At 33.2% G+C, this 17,427-nt stretch overlaps 2 long non-coding RNA genes across 2 annotated transcripts in view; one reads left to right on the top strand and one right to left on the bottom strand.

Annotated features, from left to right (window-relative positions):
* The window catches only part of LOC309627684, a 484,892-nt gene that overhangs the window by 332,325 nt on the left and 135,140 nt on the right, over nt 1-17,427 (top strand). The window lies entirely within an intron of this gene.
* On the bottom strand, nt 3,916-16,137 carry LOC309627748. The gene is made up of 2 exons (XR_014243938.1): nt 11,689-16,137; nt 3,916-11,654 (listed from the first exon to the last, which is right to left on the bottom strand). It is a non-coding gene; the product is annotated as an uncharacterized lncRNA (long non-coding RNA).

Genomic DNA, 17,427 nt, shown 5'->3' with positions numbered 1-17,427 from the left:
ACTACTTTTTTCACAGAGAATTGATATCGAAATTCTTGGGGATATATATGAATCTGTATATCTCTTTATTTTATTCATTAAATAAAACACAAGTATGCTTTTTGCTTTTCTGTTTTGTTTGTTTATGTTGTAAACCTGGACAAAAAGCACAGAGATCTGCTACATACAGGTATCTGGCAGCTTAGTAGATGTGTTTTCAAACAGGGTTTTGAGCTAGAAGGTGAATTCCAGGAGTACTTTCAGGTAATGGTAAGCCAGGTTCAACTGAATTTTTGAAGATGAAAAATGATGGCTGAAACTAGCCTGCTGAACAGACTTTCTACAATCATATGAACTACTTGACTTGCAACACCCTGGGGAATATGTTTTTGACATCAAGTGACAGAATGCTCAGATTTAAAAGAAAAATAACTGTGAAACCACATGAGGTAAAGAAAATTTTAAAACATTTTCACTGCTGCTTTGGCTTACAAGTGAGGAATGATATTGGCAAGACTCAAGTTATTGAAATCACTGTATTTTTCCCTCTTACAATACAAGGGTATGTCTGGGTGATAGACCCTTCCTGTGAATTTGCCGCTCAGCCTGAGAACTAAATGGAGAAAAGAAGAACTTTATAAGTCTGATTAGCTGCAGACTAATCATTCAAAGGAGATATAGAGTTACCAGATAAAAGGACACAGTTAAATTTGAATATCAGATTGAAATGAATAATTGTTTAATATGTCTGTTTGTACAGACAAAATCTCTATGTCCTTCTCTCAGGTTTGATCCAGCAGTAAGTACAGAAAAATATCAAGAACTTTTTTTTTACAATAAAGAGAATTTTTATTGTTTACTGTTACCTTCCACATCAGTACTTTTATATGTATATGATCTTACAAGAGAAATCAAGAAACCAAAATATATGATCATAATTTCACACATACTTAATTTTTCTTAACCTGATTATATATTCAGCAACAAGATTCAAAATTTCATATAAAACTGTGTCTTAGGCTAGATTTTCATTCATACTGCTTTAACTTATGCTTTTAGTAGCTTTACTATTCAACACTGTCAGTAAATTTTCATGTTGCAAATAGCATGAATTAAAAGCAATTTACAACTTTAAATTAAATCTCTAGAGCCAATCTTTATGTAAATAAAATCTTATTAGATCTTAGGCCAGTTAAATAAGATGGAATTATTATATTTGTCTTACAATTTGTTAGCATTTATATAAAAAAAGAAATTTTAACATTCCAAGAAGTGTAAGCAAACTTAAGTACGTTTTTTATAAAGGAAAGTTGATGAAAAATTATTTTCAGTTTTAATTTTTTTAAAAATCCACTTGCTCTTATATCATATACTATATGTTGTATGTCGTTAGTATTTGCATAATAGGAATTTGTGACAAGACTTTTCGGCTTACTAAAAAAAAAAAAAAAAAAGGAAAACCATGAAGTTTTCTCTTTGTACACTACTGATTTACATTAGAGTTGATAGCTTTTCTGTAGAAAAGAAGAATCACAGAAAAATGTCTAATACGTTGGCCAAAATGAAAATATAATTTTGTACTAAAAAATCGTTTACAATTATGATTATAGTATTATATTTACAACTTTCTGATCATATTGATATACCATGAATTGTAGATATAAAAATTTTTTTTCAGGGGATCTTTGTGATCTGAAAATGATTTATAAGATTAATACAGGAAAACAGAGCTCTTTGTCAATTATACTACTCAGTTCATGGCATGAGATCACTATTGTTCCATTCAAATCCATTTTTGAAATAATTTACATGTCTCTTCCTCAGTCTCCAATAGAATTCCTCCTCTCACCAAAGAAAACTAGCATATTCTGGAAGATGATATTCACCAGACCTACTCTAAAAAAGCTTATAGTCTAATAAAGAAGAAAAATATTAAATAATAACCTCACAAATAAATGATTATACCTTGTGGTAGCAACTATAGGGAAAGGAATCTTCCTTTGAGAATAGATTACAGAAGTTCTGTTTGACATGCAAGTGTCAGAGAAGGTTCAGGGAAGTCCAAAAAGTGGCTTTTCACTAAAGATCTGCAGAATGAATAGGAGTGCATGGGAAATTTTTGGATGGAAGGGCTTTTAGTGTACAAAATGCCCGGTGGAATAAAAACACTTTATGCATTAGAGATATTTGAGAGAAGAGTGGCATTCCCAGAGAATATTTGTCCTATATACAAATATTTGTTGGGAACTTGTCATTTTTGTTGTTTGGGAAAGAAATCTTTCTCATCATAATGAAGCTTATGATGAAGGTGAACTAGAAGATTAGAGATGGCAAGGGAGAAAATATAAACTTAGTGAAGTGGTTATAGCAATTGTCTTAATAAAAGACAGTCTTGAATTATGTGTGTATAGGCAGTAGAAAAGGAGAGGAATGGCTGAATTTGAGATATATTTTATAAGCTCAGTTTGATAGTTTTTATATTTAAGATAAAAGAAGTGAAAATGTAACAGAGAAGAAAAATGTTATGGGTGAAATACAGGTCACTGGCTTAAATAACTTAAGTAATGCATATGCCAAGCTGGTTACCAGAGAAGGATGTTCAGTTTGGGGCTTTTTAAGGTTGATATAGCTAAAGGTAGTCAAGAGTGAACCTCAAGCAGGTATTAGGTTATAAATCCTGGATCTCTGAAGAAAGATTTAGATCAGATTTTTAAATTTAGAATTGCTGAAATAGGGAAATTATTTAAAGCCATTTGAATGAGTGAGTTTTGCAAATGAAAAGTGTATAAAGAGTGAGAAAAGAAGAAAGTCCAAGACACAACTTTGAAGAACAGATGTAACGGTTTGGTTAGAGAAGTAAATTGACAAAACTCAAGTAGCCAGAGAGCTAAGAAGAAACCAGAACTGTGTGTTGTCATTAAATAAGGAGAAGAAAGAGAGCATGTGTTGTTCAGAATGCTGTTGAAAGACTTAAAGCAGAACTAAAAGTAAACGTTGTAAAGATCAGTGTGAAGATCGCGTTGGCAGTGTAAAGACAATGGTAAACTTAGCAAGAAAAATGCCGAAATAGTCAAGTACAGAATCCCAACAGAAGTGAATGGAATAAAGTAGCAGATATGAACATTGTGTTTCTCAGTTCCTCCATAACCACCTTATTTTGTGTTAAGTAGGGTTTCCTAGGGTATCTTTTCTATTCTCTTGTCATTTTTTTTGTACTACATATTTTGAATTTGTTTCTTTGTGGTTTTCCTGGGGATTATTACAGTAAACTATTTGGTACATAATAATCTAGCTTATATTAGTAACAACTTAATTACAGAAACATAAAAATATTTGTTTCTACATAATTCCACTCCTCTTTATGCTGTTATATTCACAAATTACATCTTTATGCATTGTGTGCCCATTAACATATATTCACAAGCATTTCTTTATGCAGTTTTCTTTTTTTTTTTTTTTTAAATTATTATTTATTTATTTATTCATTCTTGGCTGTGTTGGGTCTTCGTTTCTGTGCGAGGGCTTTCTCCAGTTGTAGCAAGCGGGGCCACTCTTCATCGCGGTGCGCGGGCCTCTCAGTGTTGTGGCCTCTCTTGTTGCGGAGCACAGGCTCCAGACGCGCAGGCTCAGTAGCTGTGGCTCACGGGCCTAGTTGCTCCGTGGCATGTGGGATCTTCCCAGACCAGGGCTCGAACCCGTGTCCCCTGCATCGGCAGGCAGGTTCTCAACCACTGCGCCACCAGGGAAGCCCTGCAGTTTTCTTTTAAATAAGACAGGGGAAAAAAAAAAGTACAGTCATACTATCTTTTATTTTTACATATGTAGTTACCTATACTAGAGTTCCTTATTTTTTTCATAGTTTCAAGTTACTGCCTAATTTCTTAGCATTTTTTGTAGAGTAGATAAGCTGGCAATAAAAGTATCCTTTTTTTAAAAAATCTCAGAATGTCTTAATTCCTCCCTCATTTTGAAAGATATTTTTTACAAATAAGGATTTAGGTTTTGCAGTTTTTACTTTTCTTTAAGCAGTTTGAATATGTCTTCTCATTGACATCTGGCCTTCATGATTTCTCATGAGAAATCAGATGTAATTTAATAAAATCAAATCTTACTATGGATCCCCTAGCATGTGAGGAGTCACTTCTTCCTTGCTGCTTTCAAGATTCCCTCATTGTTTTGGCTTTCATCAGTTGATTTTTTTTTTTCATCAGTTGATTTTAATGTGTTTAAGCATAGCTTTTTTTTTAGTTTATTCCACTTGAAGTTTGTTGAGCGTCTAGGATGTATTGGTTAATGAATCTCTTTCATCAAATTTGGAAGGTTTTCTGCCATTATTTCTTCAAATACTCTTCTGCTCCTTTCTCTCTCTGAACTCCTTCAGGACTTCCATTATGCATATGTTAGTATGCTTTAAGTTGTGACACAGGTCTTTGAGGTTATGTTCATTTTTCTTCAGATGAAAATCTCAGTTGACTTATCTCCAAGTACAATAATTCTTTCTTCTGCATGCTTACAGAATATTAGTCCCTCTAGTGGATTTTTCATTTCAGTTGTATTTTTCAACTCCACTATTTGTGTTCGATTTCTCTTTAAAATTTATATCTCTTTATTAATATTCTTTATTTAATGAGGCAACATTTTAATGCATTCTATTAGTATTTTTAACCAGGTTTCTTTTAGCTCTTTGCACATACTAAAAACAGCTGAGTTTGTCTAGTAAATACAATGTCTGTGGTTCCTCAGATTGTTTTGATCACTGTTATTTTTGTGTATGCGCCACAACACTGGTTTCTTTGTGTGCCTTGTAATTTTTGGTTAAATTTTGGACATTTTGAATATTATAATGTGGCAACTCTGGAAATCAGAGTTTCCTTCCTCTGCGTAGTTTGTTGTTGCTGCTTGTTGTATTTGTTGGTTGGTTGGTTGTTTAATGAATTCTCTGAATTAATTTTATAAAGTGTATATTCTTTCTCATATACAGCCACTGAAGTCTCTCCTCTGTTAGTTTATTGTCTAATGATTGAACAGAGTACTCCTCAAATGCTTTAAACCAAAAATTCTCCCAGTTCTGTGTGTGGGTTTGCAGAGGGGTTCTGTGTGTGTTAGGGCACACCTTTAAGACTCGGCCAAGAAGTTTATAACTTTACCTTAGCCTTCAAATTCTGCATGTGCAGAGTCACAAGGCCAACCAGATGTGAGAGGTCAGGGGGGTTTTAGGTCTTTCCCAAGCATGTGCACAGCCCTGGGCATGTGTATGTCCTTCTAGTTGCCCAAGAATATGTCAAACCTTTTCAGAGGCCTTATTCCCCAAAGATTCTCACTCTCCAGCCTTTCCTTCCAAGCTTTTTGGCTGGTTTAGTATCTGCCTCTACTACTAACCATTGATTCAGCAGCAGTGACTAAAACATTTTTCTCTAAGCATTTTGAACAAATGTCCCTAGGCAGCAGCTTTCAAAAAGGCAAGTTCTGGTTTGGTGAAATAAAGATAAGCCTTTTGAGTGGGTTTTCCAGGAAGTCACCAGACATATCAAATAAGGACAATTTGTGAATGAGTTTCATTCTTCTCTTACATGTCCCAGTTCTGGGAATATGGCCTGTTATTTTCAAGGCTACCACTGAACTGAGGAGCAGAACAGGAATCTAGGGTTAGTTAAAGCACCACAAAGCTCACTGTTCTTAAAGATATTCAATGTTTTGTTTTGTTCCAAAGGAAGTGCTCCCCACAAGCTTTTGATTAGTTTCCAAGGCTCTGATCATGTTGATTCTGACAGTTTTGCCAGGTTTTTAAAATTACTTTTGTATATGAGCTGGCTTTTGGATTTCTTACTCAGAAATAGGGATATCAACAAAAACCACATGGTCATCTCAATAGATGCAAAAAATGCATTTGATAAAATTCAACATCCATTCATGATAAAAACTCTTACCAAAGTGATATAGAGGGAACATATCTCAACAATAAAAGCTATTTATGACAAGCCCACTGCCAGCATAATACTCAACAGTAAAAAACTGAAAGCCTTCCCACTAAGATCTGGAACAAGACAAGGATGCCTACTGTCACCACTTCTATTCAACATAGTATTGGAAATCCTAGCCACAGATATCAGACAAGAAAAAGAAATAAAATATATCCAAATTGGAAGAGAAGAGGTAAAGTTGTCATTATATGCTGATGACATGATAATATATATAGAAAACCCTAAAGTATTCACATAAAAACTACTAGAACTGATAAACAAATTTAGCAAGGTAACAGGATACACGATTAACATACAGAAATCTGTTGCATATCTTTACACTAACAATGAAATATCAGAAAGGGAAAGTGAAAAAACAATCCCTTTCACAATCGCATCCAAAAAAAACCAAATTACTTAAGAATAAACCTGACCAAGCGGGTTTATAAAACATTGATCAAGGAAACTGAAGATGATTGAAAGAAATGGAAAGATATCCCATGCTCTTGGATTGGAAGAATTAATATTATTAAAACGGTCATACTATCCAAAGCAATCTACAGATTTAATGTGATCCCTATCAAATTACCTATGACATTTTTCACAGAGCTAGAACAAATACTCCTAAAATTTATATGGAACCATAAAAGACCCAGGATCGCCAAAGCACTCCTGAGGAAAAAGAACAAATCTAGAGGCATAACCCTCCCCCACTTCAGACAATACTACAAGGCTACAGGAATCAAAACTTCATGGTATTGGCACAAAAACAACATATGGTTCAATGGAACAGAATAGAGAGCCCAGAAATAAACGCACACATCTACGGTCTATTAATCATTGACAAAGGAGGCAAGAATATACAATGGAGAAAAGACAGTCTCTTCAGCAAGTGGTGTTGGGGAATTTGAACAGCTACATGTAAATCAATGAAGTTAGAACACACCCTCTCACAATACACAAAAATAAACTCAAAATGGCTTAAAGACTTAAATATAGGACATGACCCCATAAAACTCCTAGAAAAGAACATAGGCAAAACATTCTCTGACATAAATCATACTAATGTTTTCTTAGGTCAGTCTCCCAAGGCAATAGAAATAAAAGCAACAATAAACAAATGAGACTTTATCAAACTAATAAACTTTTGCACAACAAAGGAAACCATGAACAAAACAAAACGAAAATCTATGGACTGGGAGAAAATATCTGCAAACAATGTGACTGACAAGGGCTTAATTTCCAAAATATACAAACAGCTCATAAAATTCAATAACAAAAAAACAAACAACCTAATCAAAAAATGGGCAGAAGACCTAAATAGACATTTCTCCAAAGAAGACATACAGATGGCCAACAGGCACATGAAAAAATGCTCAACATCATTAATTATTAGAGAAATAAAAATCAAAACTACAATGAGGTATCACCTCACACCAGTTAAAATGGTCATCATTGAAAGGTCTACAAACAACAAATGCTGGAGAGGGTGTAGAGAAATGGAACCCTCCTACACTGTTGGTGAGAATGTAAATTGGTGCAGCCACTATGGAAAACGGCATGGAGGTTCCTTAAAAAACCAAAAATAGAGCTACCATATGATCCAGCAATCCCACTCCTGGACATATATCTGCAGAAAACTTTAAGTCGAAAAGATACATGCAACCCTATGTTCATAGCAGCACTATTCACAATAGCCAAGACATGGAAGCAACCTAAAAGTCCATCAACAGATGAATGGATAAAGAAGATGTGGTATGTTTATGCAATGGAATATTACTCAGCCATAAAAAAGAACGAAATAATGCCATTTGCAGCAACATGAATGAACCTAGAGATTATCATACTAAGTGAAGTAAGTCAGAAAGAGAAAGATACCATATGATATCACTTATATGTGGAATCTAAAATATGACACAAATGAACTTATTTATGAAGCAGAAACAGACCCACAGACATAGGAAACAAACTTATGGTTACCAAAGGGGAAAGGGGGTGAGGGGGGGATAAATTAGGAGTTTGGGATTAGCAGATACAAACTACTCTATATAAAATAGATAAATGATATGGTCCTAAAATTTTTTTTAAAAATAGGGACACCACTGACATCACTCTATTAATACATTTGTATTAAAGAAACGTTAAAGATGAGTATATAGAGGATTTTTATTATTATTATTATTTCTACTAATCTTTTATTTTTTTCCACACAAAAACAATCTTACTGAAATAAATTACACAGAGCATCTTAACCATTCTTTTTTTTTTTTTTTTTTTGACCATACCACACGACCTGTGGGATCTTAGTTCTCCTACCAGGGATTGAACCCAGGCCACGGCAGTGAAAGTGCCAAGTCCTAACCACTGGACCGCCAGGGAATTCCCTTAACTATTCTTGAAATAAGTGTTATTATTATTTATGATTGAGCATTTAAATGGTTGGCTACTATCATAGTTTATGAGCTAAACTGACCTTTCTTCTTTTCTTTTCTTTTAACTTGCACAACTTATTTTCAAACTGGTTTGAGGACAGAGACAGGTTTACCATAGTTGTGAAAATTGTACTCGTGATAACCGTACTGAGATCTTAACAGCCATACTGGTGTTATTGGCAGCCATGTACTGCATTTATATGGATGGTTCCACTCCAAATACCTCTGAGCCCAATTTGGGGAAATTATGTAAAATTGATGATAAAATTATGAGAAGTTATGTGTATAGACATAACACATTATTATATTTTCATCAAGAAATCATTCTTACAAGTATTAGGTGTGTGAGAGAATTCAATTCACGCTACAATATTTTTATTTTATGTTTTGAAAATAGATTCCATGTTTTTACCAAAATTGTGTAGAGTTTCAGGAAGAACGATTCATCATATATTTAACAGAAGGCAAAATACAATGATTCTTTTAAACTTTTAATACAATAGCCACAAGTTATAAGAAACATTTTAATGGTTATTTCTTGAAGGTAATTTATCAGTTATTATAAAATATATTGCTTTCTTTATCATCATCGTTATATTAATCATATTCATCATCATCACAAGTTACATATGTAATAAGTTTGGTTTCAATCTGTATTCTTTTTATTCTGTTTGTTTTCCTAAAAACCCGTTGACAGCGGCAAGGAAATCAAATCAATAACTTGGTTACTATTTCAAATCAAGATTTTAAAATACAAAATACTTACTTAGCATTACATTACTAAAAAATTTTAAAGACAACACTAGAAATTTGTTTCCTCAAACCTTTGTCCAAGATTCACTTAAATGCACTACATGGCACTGGTATTCCCAAATTTTGTATTGCACTGCAAAACGGTGCATATGAACATCAATTCATGGACTGAATTATACAGAAAAGGAGAATGAATTATTTAGTGATTAGAACACGAATAAGTCTACAAAATGCATGGACTATTCTTAGTAAAACGTGAACTTTTACTTATCTAATCTCATTCTCTTGCCAATATTTCCAGCTGTGAAATGGATGTACCTGTTTCTGACTGTGAAAATATTTTCCCTGAGAACAGTATTTTCCCATTTATTTTTAATTGCCTTGAGACACTCTGATGAGATACAGTATAGAAAGAGCTATAGTATCGTTTCAGGAGATGTTATCACACTTTCCTAACACTGAAACTTCACAGCTTACCACTATGTAGAAATGGGGATTTATAATGCACTTTGGTGATGATGAAAGGCATCATATTCAATAGAAATAGACAGAGATGTTAAAAAGATTCTCAAGAATACTACAAGGAGGAAAACTATTATAATATATAAATTAAAATAAAAATACATTCTTGTTCTTTATGTACATTTTCTACTAAAATATTATTTTTTTTTTAAACAAATTTATTTATTTATTTATGTACTTTTGGCTGTGTTGGGTCTTCGTTTCTATGCGAGGGCTTTCTCTAGTTGTGGCGAGCGGGGGCCACTCTTCATTGCGGTGCGCGGACCTCTCACTATCGCGGCCTCTCTTGTTGCGGAGCACAGGCTCCAGACGCGCAGGCTCAGTAGTTGTGGCGCACGGGCACAGTTGCTCCACGGCATGTGGGATCTTCCCAGACCAGGGCTCGAACCGGTGTCCCCTGCATTGGCAGGCAGATTCTCAACCACTGCGCCACCAGGGAAGCCCCGAAAATATTATTTAACATAAACTTGAGACTGTTGAGAGCATTAAAGGGAAAAATATGTATAATGAAAACATTAGTTATCTTTTTCCTTTATATTTTTTAATGGTAATAAATATTTCCTGACTCAGTTCAGAAAATTTGATTAACTCAAAAATCAAAATGCTTGGAGAATAAAAATGTCCAAAAGTAGTTTAAACAGGGAGCTTCATGTGGAAAGAGATGGTCTATTGACAGTTTGTTAGGTTGACACACTGCCATTCACACACCTTTCTACTGAAAAGTAGTAGAATTAGCTATGTTGTCAGTGGAAAAACAGCTGCCACGTTTTAACTTATTCTATTAAAAAAAAATAAGGAAAGTCAAAAATAAGCAAGCTGCCCTAGTGAAAAGAAATCTTATCACATTTATTGCTTTAAAATGACAGATAAGAGTAAAGGTCTATTTTCTCTGTTCACAGATAAGTGAACTTCTGATGATTCATGGGTGAAAACTCTAAAGTTTGATAAGAAAAACTACCATATATGGTAATTCCTGTAGGTTTCTGGCACTTGTGTTGCTAATATAAAAAGATGCTGGGATATCAGAGAAGTTTCTGATTCAGCACAAAACAATAACTATGTTTGCTGACTTATCAGAAAGCAGCATTGCATTGTGCTTACCAATGCAGGGTGCCTAGGCTGGGAATTCAGCTCTGCCACCCACTGGTTGTATACAACTTGAGAGCAGTTTTAATAACATCTGTGTCTCAGTTTCTTCACTTGTATAATGAAAAAATAACCTATTTCATAATATTGTGATACAAATTAAATTACTTAGTACATGTTAATTGTTTAGAACAATGCCTATAAGTCAGGATAGTTATTTGAAACCCTATAGACTATAGTAGCTTGAAATTGTATTTTACTTCTTTTATATATGTAATTCTTATTTCAACAACTCCTAAGTCTTGACGTATGGCTTTTAGTCAGAATCACATTTTTGTTGTTGTTTAAATTTTATTTTATTTATTTTTGTACAGCAGGTTCTTATTAGTTATCTATTTTATACATATTAGTGTATACATGTCAATCCCCATCTCCCAATTCATCCCACCACCACCACCCCACTGCTTTCCCCCCTTGGTGTCCATACATTTGTTCTCTACATCTACGTCTCTATTTCTGCCTTGCAAACCGGTTCATCTGTACCATATTTCTAGACAGAATCACATTTTATGTAAGAAAAATAAATGGCTGCCTTAAGGATTTAATGTCCAGGAAACCTGAAGGTCTCAAATACCCAATATTTAACAACTCTCCCTTCAATGGAAATATATTAGTTGGAGAAAAAGTACTGTCGACTTTCTTTTTTCTTTTTTTTTTAATTTAATTTTATTTATTTTTTTATACAGCAGGTTCTTATTAGTTATCCATTTTATACATATTAGTGTATATCAATTTTCTAATTCATAGAATTCAGTACTAAATATTCATTTCTTTTTAAGAAAAGTTTTTCTTCTCTGATAAAATGCAAATATTTCAGGAAGGTATTAAGTCAAGCATGCTTTAATGTAAATAAACATATCACCTCCTGTTTATATACCAGAATTTAAACATATCACCTCCTGTTTATATACCAGAATTTATGTATTTATCTATTTATTTATTCAATTGTATTTAGAGAGAGATTCTCTTTTTTCTTCTTTTCTTTTCCATTCTCTTTGTGGACAATAAAGTCCTAAGATCACTAGATTTGGGACAACACAAGGTTGGCTCATTTCTGGTAGTGGATAGGGAAAATAGTGTTGCCCAGAGTAGAGTATCAGAGCCCCCGCAGGATAAGGAAGGTATCCAGTTAATTTTTCAAGGAGATGAGGCAACATGTTGGCAGTTTACTACCAGTAGTAATGATTTTACTTAGTTATTCATGGAAGTTTATGGAATAAGAGTGAAGAAATATGAAAAGTGAAGATATGAGTCAGAAAACAAATTTTAAGATTTTATTAATTCATATACTGTTGCCCATCTTTCTATTTCTTTATTCCACATAACTTGGACTTCTATGTCTTATAGATTGACTACTCAATGTTAATAATCAATATGTACATACAATGCATAGATCACATTGTCTAATATCATCCTCTCCAATAATTGAAAGATCAATATTATTTTCCAAAAATTAAAAAAAAATTCAAGCTTAGAAAGATGGGGGAATGCCAGAAAATACTGATTTCTGACCTGAACACTTTCTGTCACACCGTTTGGCCTTATGTCACTATTTAAATCACCGTTATATAGTACAATAAATAGGCATAAGGAGTTAAATAATACCTCATGATATGATAAAGACATTATTTAAGAAATCACTTCAGTATGTCACATTATTGACCCATTTAAGATGAAAGGGTAATATTTATAAATTTGTGATCTGAAGTAAAACTACCTGAATTTACGTTTCAATTCTAATGTTTTCTCATTGTACAATTTGGGGTTATCAATTTCAACTTTCTAAGACTCAGTAATTACATCTGTAAAAGGAAAATAATAGTAGTATTCCATTCATAGGATTGTGGTAAGGATCAAATGAGTTAATACAGTTAACAAATTTAGCTCAAGATCCAGCAAATGGTATATGCCAAAAAAATATAGAAATTAGTATCATTATTAATGTTATAATTAAGATAGACATTTATGTAATAATAACTGTTGGTGTATTTCTTGTAAAGTGAGTTATTCCAAAGGAGAAACACTATGAGGCAATTAATAAATGGACTGATACAGAGGGGAAATTTGCTAAAGTAATTATATGCTTGCCTCTGCATAAATGAGAACAGAACGAGTAACATAACCAAATTTTAAGATTAATTTGTAATTTAGACTGTCTAGATTTCAATTACTTAAACTTTTATTATATTTCAGGAGCAGAAATGAATTTGAATGTAGTACCTTCATAAATTTTCAATAAAATTCTATAGGTGCAGCTTCAAATCATTCTTGAGAATTCTTTCATATTAAGACTTTATAAAATTATTATTGTATCAGTAATTTTTCATACCTTTAAAGCTTCTTTAATGTTTTGACTGTAGAGTTATTGACATGGTGACTTAAGAAACAGTAAAAGCACAAAAAAGGATTATTCTCACCAAGAAGCTACATTACGTTATGAGAGCCACATTCAAATGTGATGAGAGTTTGAGATATATCTCATAGAGAAAAGGCCACTGAAAGAGAAATTAATCCAAATTTGTACAAAGATGCTAATAATGGGGTGAGGAATCAAGATGTACATTTCTATGGTGGTATCATGGCTACGAGAAACCAGATCAAAACGTAGAGAAAACTGAGATGAGTGTTTTTGTTATCTCTGTAAAAATCTTTGATGACATACTATAGGAAACATTGTTACTGTATGGGACTATAGAATCAAAAGTAGGCTGAATTAAGCTCTTCCATGAATCTGTGCCACTCTATGGACCTTAACTTTCTCTACTTATGTGCTAACGAGAACTCTAGCACTATCTAGTTAGTAAAAGAAGAGTTCACTTTCTTTCCGGCTCAGGGAATTTATGCGTTTTATCTTTCCTAAATTTATCTTTACTGGATCTTTTATTCTAATTGTGTAATGGCGTATTTTGTAACCTGATAAAGAATTATCAGGCATTTTTGAACAGAGTGGAGTGGATATTTCCTGGTCAGAAGCCAAAGATCAAACTATTATTTTAGGAATAAAAAGAAAAAGAGAACCTAGGAAATTTGATTTTTACTTCTGTTTCTTCCATTGCATCACCCTGCTAGACTCTAGTGATTCATTCTATAGTAAGTAATTCTAATACTCAAAACAAACTCAATATACAAAACACATTGGTAATATAAAGTATTTCATAATTATTCTAAAGAAAGACCCAGACATGGTATATTTATATGATGTGTAGATAGATTTAAGGGATACTAATTTAAAAACAGATAAATACCAAGAAAGTTGTTGAAAATTAATTAATTTAACATTGCTGTAAAAAACTAAATAGTCATTTTAAAGAAAAGAATTAAAATCACACATTTTGAAGTTACCTACTAAACATAGTTACCATTTATTTTATTTATAAACAAAAAAATCAGCCATACTCAAAATTTGCTAGAAATAAGATCACTTTACTTTGATTTTTTAAAAAATATTAGAGTATAATAGCAAAAGAATTTCAGTAGTTCAGGAAAAATTCTCTTCTGGAAAACAATAAACACAGAATATTAAAAAATACATTAAACGTAGCATGAATATTTATTTCAATCTGGAGAACTTTAATGCTATTTTTCTATATTAATAATATACATTGTATATATATATATTTTTTAAAGTTTAAGTATTGGAACATTTATTTGGGACACTCAAGTAGATTTTAATCAATAAAGTAAACAAAATGTGCTCTGAAAAGTGTATATATACCTTTTCTTGTATAAAACAAATGAGATAAGTGTACATGCTAACATACTCTTTGGCTACTTCTTATTGTTGTTTTCTAACGGAACAATAAATCCTGGAGACATTTCCCTGTTAGCACACAGAGAGATGCCTGAATGTGCCCCTCTGGGCTGTTCTGGGGCCAGGGAATTAGTCTTTCTAAAGACTGCACCGATACATTGTATATTTTTATACTTACATTTTAAACCACTTTATACTTTGCAGTATTTTAAACACCAAAATATGGGGGGAGGTGTATTTTGTGACCATCATGATAGACAACATTGATTTTTCAAATAAAATTATCTATGGACCAACAAATGTTTTGGGGGTTGAAAAATTTTAAAAAGAACTTATATATTTACTCATAATCTTCCCCCAAAGTTTTCCTTTAATACATTCCTTTTAAAATAAGTGGATAAGGTAGTAATTGTTCATGCTTTTAAGTTTGGTGCTTGGTGCTTTTTGCATGTAGATTATCCTTAATTTTTGTGAGTTTAAATCCATTTTACCAGACATAGGTAGAAACTGACACCAAGTAAATGGGACTTTATCCCCACCCAACACTTTGGAAACAATGTAAAATTTTCAGTGTCCAAAACTCTTCAGTAAGACTCTTTATGTAGTTTTGAGAATACCTCACCAAATCGGCAAGGCTGAGTGAGGACAGAGCAAAATGCCAGCCCCCGTCAGGCCTGACCGGCTGGACAGCCAGTCAGAATCACTCTTCACAGCCTGCTGTTTTCCATCCCTGAAGATCAAAGGAAAATGAGATTCTAGCCACAGCTGAATTCAGAGTAACCTGTTCATACCATCTAAAGATCACTGAAATGTGTTAGCCTGACAAATAGCTAAGTACGTCAAGACCGTCTTGCTCACTTCCTTAGTCTCAACACAAATTTCCAGCCCTCACTCTCCACTCTGATCATCTTATCCTCTCTCTGGTCATCACCAATTATTTTACTCTTCCCTTTTCTTTGACCAAAATCCTTAGTCTCTCTTTCTCTCCAACATGCCCTCTTAAGCTTCTTATTAATGAAGCGTAAACTCACTTCTCTAAACTTTCGCTGCTCAAAATGAAATCTAGCTTTCACTAAGGACTTTGTTTCCCTAAGAGCTTCCACAAAAGGAGGCTGCCCTTTGACCACACAAAAAATAGCTCAAGTTTACCACACAAATGTATCTCAGGTTCTGGTGATGAGTTCTGTGTCATTCAGTCACCCTTCCCCTTGCTCCGAGACCCCAGGCTGGCAATTTGATAACTATTTTCTTTAAAAACAAAATAAAATAATAATCAAGAAAAATTATTATGTTGGGCTTGTTTCATTTAGTTTACTATTCTCTACTTTAAAAACTTATTTTGTTATCTACCAATAATCTCTTTAAATCTGCCAATAACATTAATTAAAGATCTTGAAATCTGAATCACAATGTCTCTCTTTCTCCACCCCCAGACTATAGACTTGATTTGTATGAATGACCAATCCCTTAACAGTGATTATCATTTCCTAGATCTGCTTATTTCTTCTATTCTACATCTACCTGCCATGCCCACAGTCATCACTCCAAACTGTTAAACTTCTAAAAATTTCAATAAGTTCTGGACCAGCAGTCTTTTAATGCTATTACATTTTTTCCCCCCATCTCTCAACCTCCTTTTGGCTTGATGTTCCATTCTCTGCAGTTTGAAGTCCCTGGTCAATCTACTGACTCTCATTTGACTAAGACACCTATCATTTCACTGGGATTCTCATAGTATTCTTATATTCCAAACAAAATCCTACTATAAATAAGCTAGGATTCCAGACTACTTGACACTTCTGCAGAGGATCAATGAAAGTAGTGGACTGATTTCATTATAATGCATACCAATCTACCATATATAATGTACATCACTGCATACTTTTCAATAAGTCTGCTTTTGCCTTTTGAGCTCTTTTAATTTTCTACAACTGTTTCAATTATCTTACACTTTACTTAAAAGTTTGATTTTCCAACTCCCAGCTAATTCTAAGGCTATGATTACATTGTCAGAGTAAACAGAGAACAAAAGAAACTTTCAAATGATAAATTTCTCAACATCTAGCCGCTAAATCTATAAACTACATATATCCATAAACATCCTTTTCTTCCATCCTCTTATTAAAATGGGAGTATGGTCCTTCTTTCTGATGTCATCTCTCTACCAGTGCTCTGCAAGTAACAATTTTTCATATTCCCAGATATCTTAACATATCCTTCCCTTCTTTTCATCCTTTTCCAGTCTATTGGTACCATTTCAGTAACATTTTGTTTATTATCTTAAAAACATAAGCATTAATATCAACAAAAACCTTGTCCACATATTCATTTACTCAAAAAATACTTATTTGGTAGTTATTATTTGTCAAAGAATAATCTACATCATGGAGATACAGCAGTAGACACAGTAAATAACAATCTCTGCCTTCTTTGAAAAGAGAAGCAAAATAAAAAATTAACTCTGTAGCAATTTAGAAGGTGATGAATTAGGTTTTTTTTTAAGGAACCTCCATACTGTTCTCCATAGTGGCTGTACCGATTAATTGTACCAATACGTTCCCACCAATAGTGTAGGAGGATTCCCTTTTCTCCACACCCTCTCCAGCATTTGTTGTTTGTAGATTTTTTGATGATGGCCATTTTGACCAGTGTGAGGTGATACCTCATTGTACTTTTGATTTGCATTTCACTAATAATTAGTCATGTTGAGCATCTTTTCATGTGCCTATTGGCCATTTGTATGTCTTCTTTGGCGAAATGTCTATTTGGTCTTCTGCCCATTTTCTGATTGGGTTGTTTGGTTTTTTTTTGATATTGAGCTGCATGAGCTGTTTGTATATTTTGGAGATTAATCCCTTGTCGGTTGCTTCATTTGCAAATATTT

This window comes from Balaenoptera borealis (assembly GCF_965194805.1).
Source record: "Balaenoptera borealis genome assembly, chromosome: 4".
Taxonomy (NCBI): domain Eukaryota; kingdom Metazoa; phylum Chordata; class Mammalia; order Artiodactyla; family Balaenopteridae; genus Balaenoptera; species Balaenoptera borealis.
This window is presented reverse-complemented; position numbering and strand designations above follow the sequence as displayed.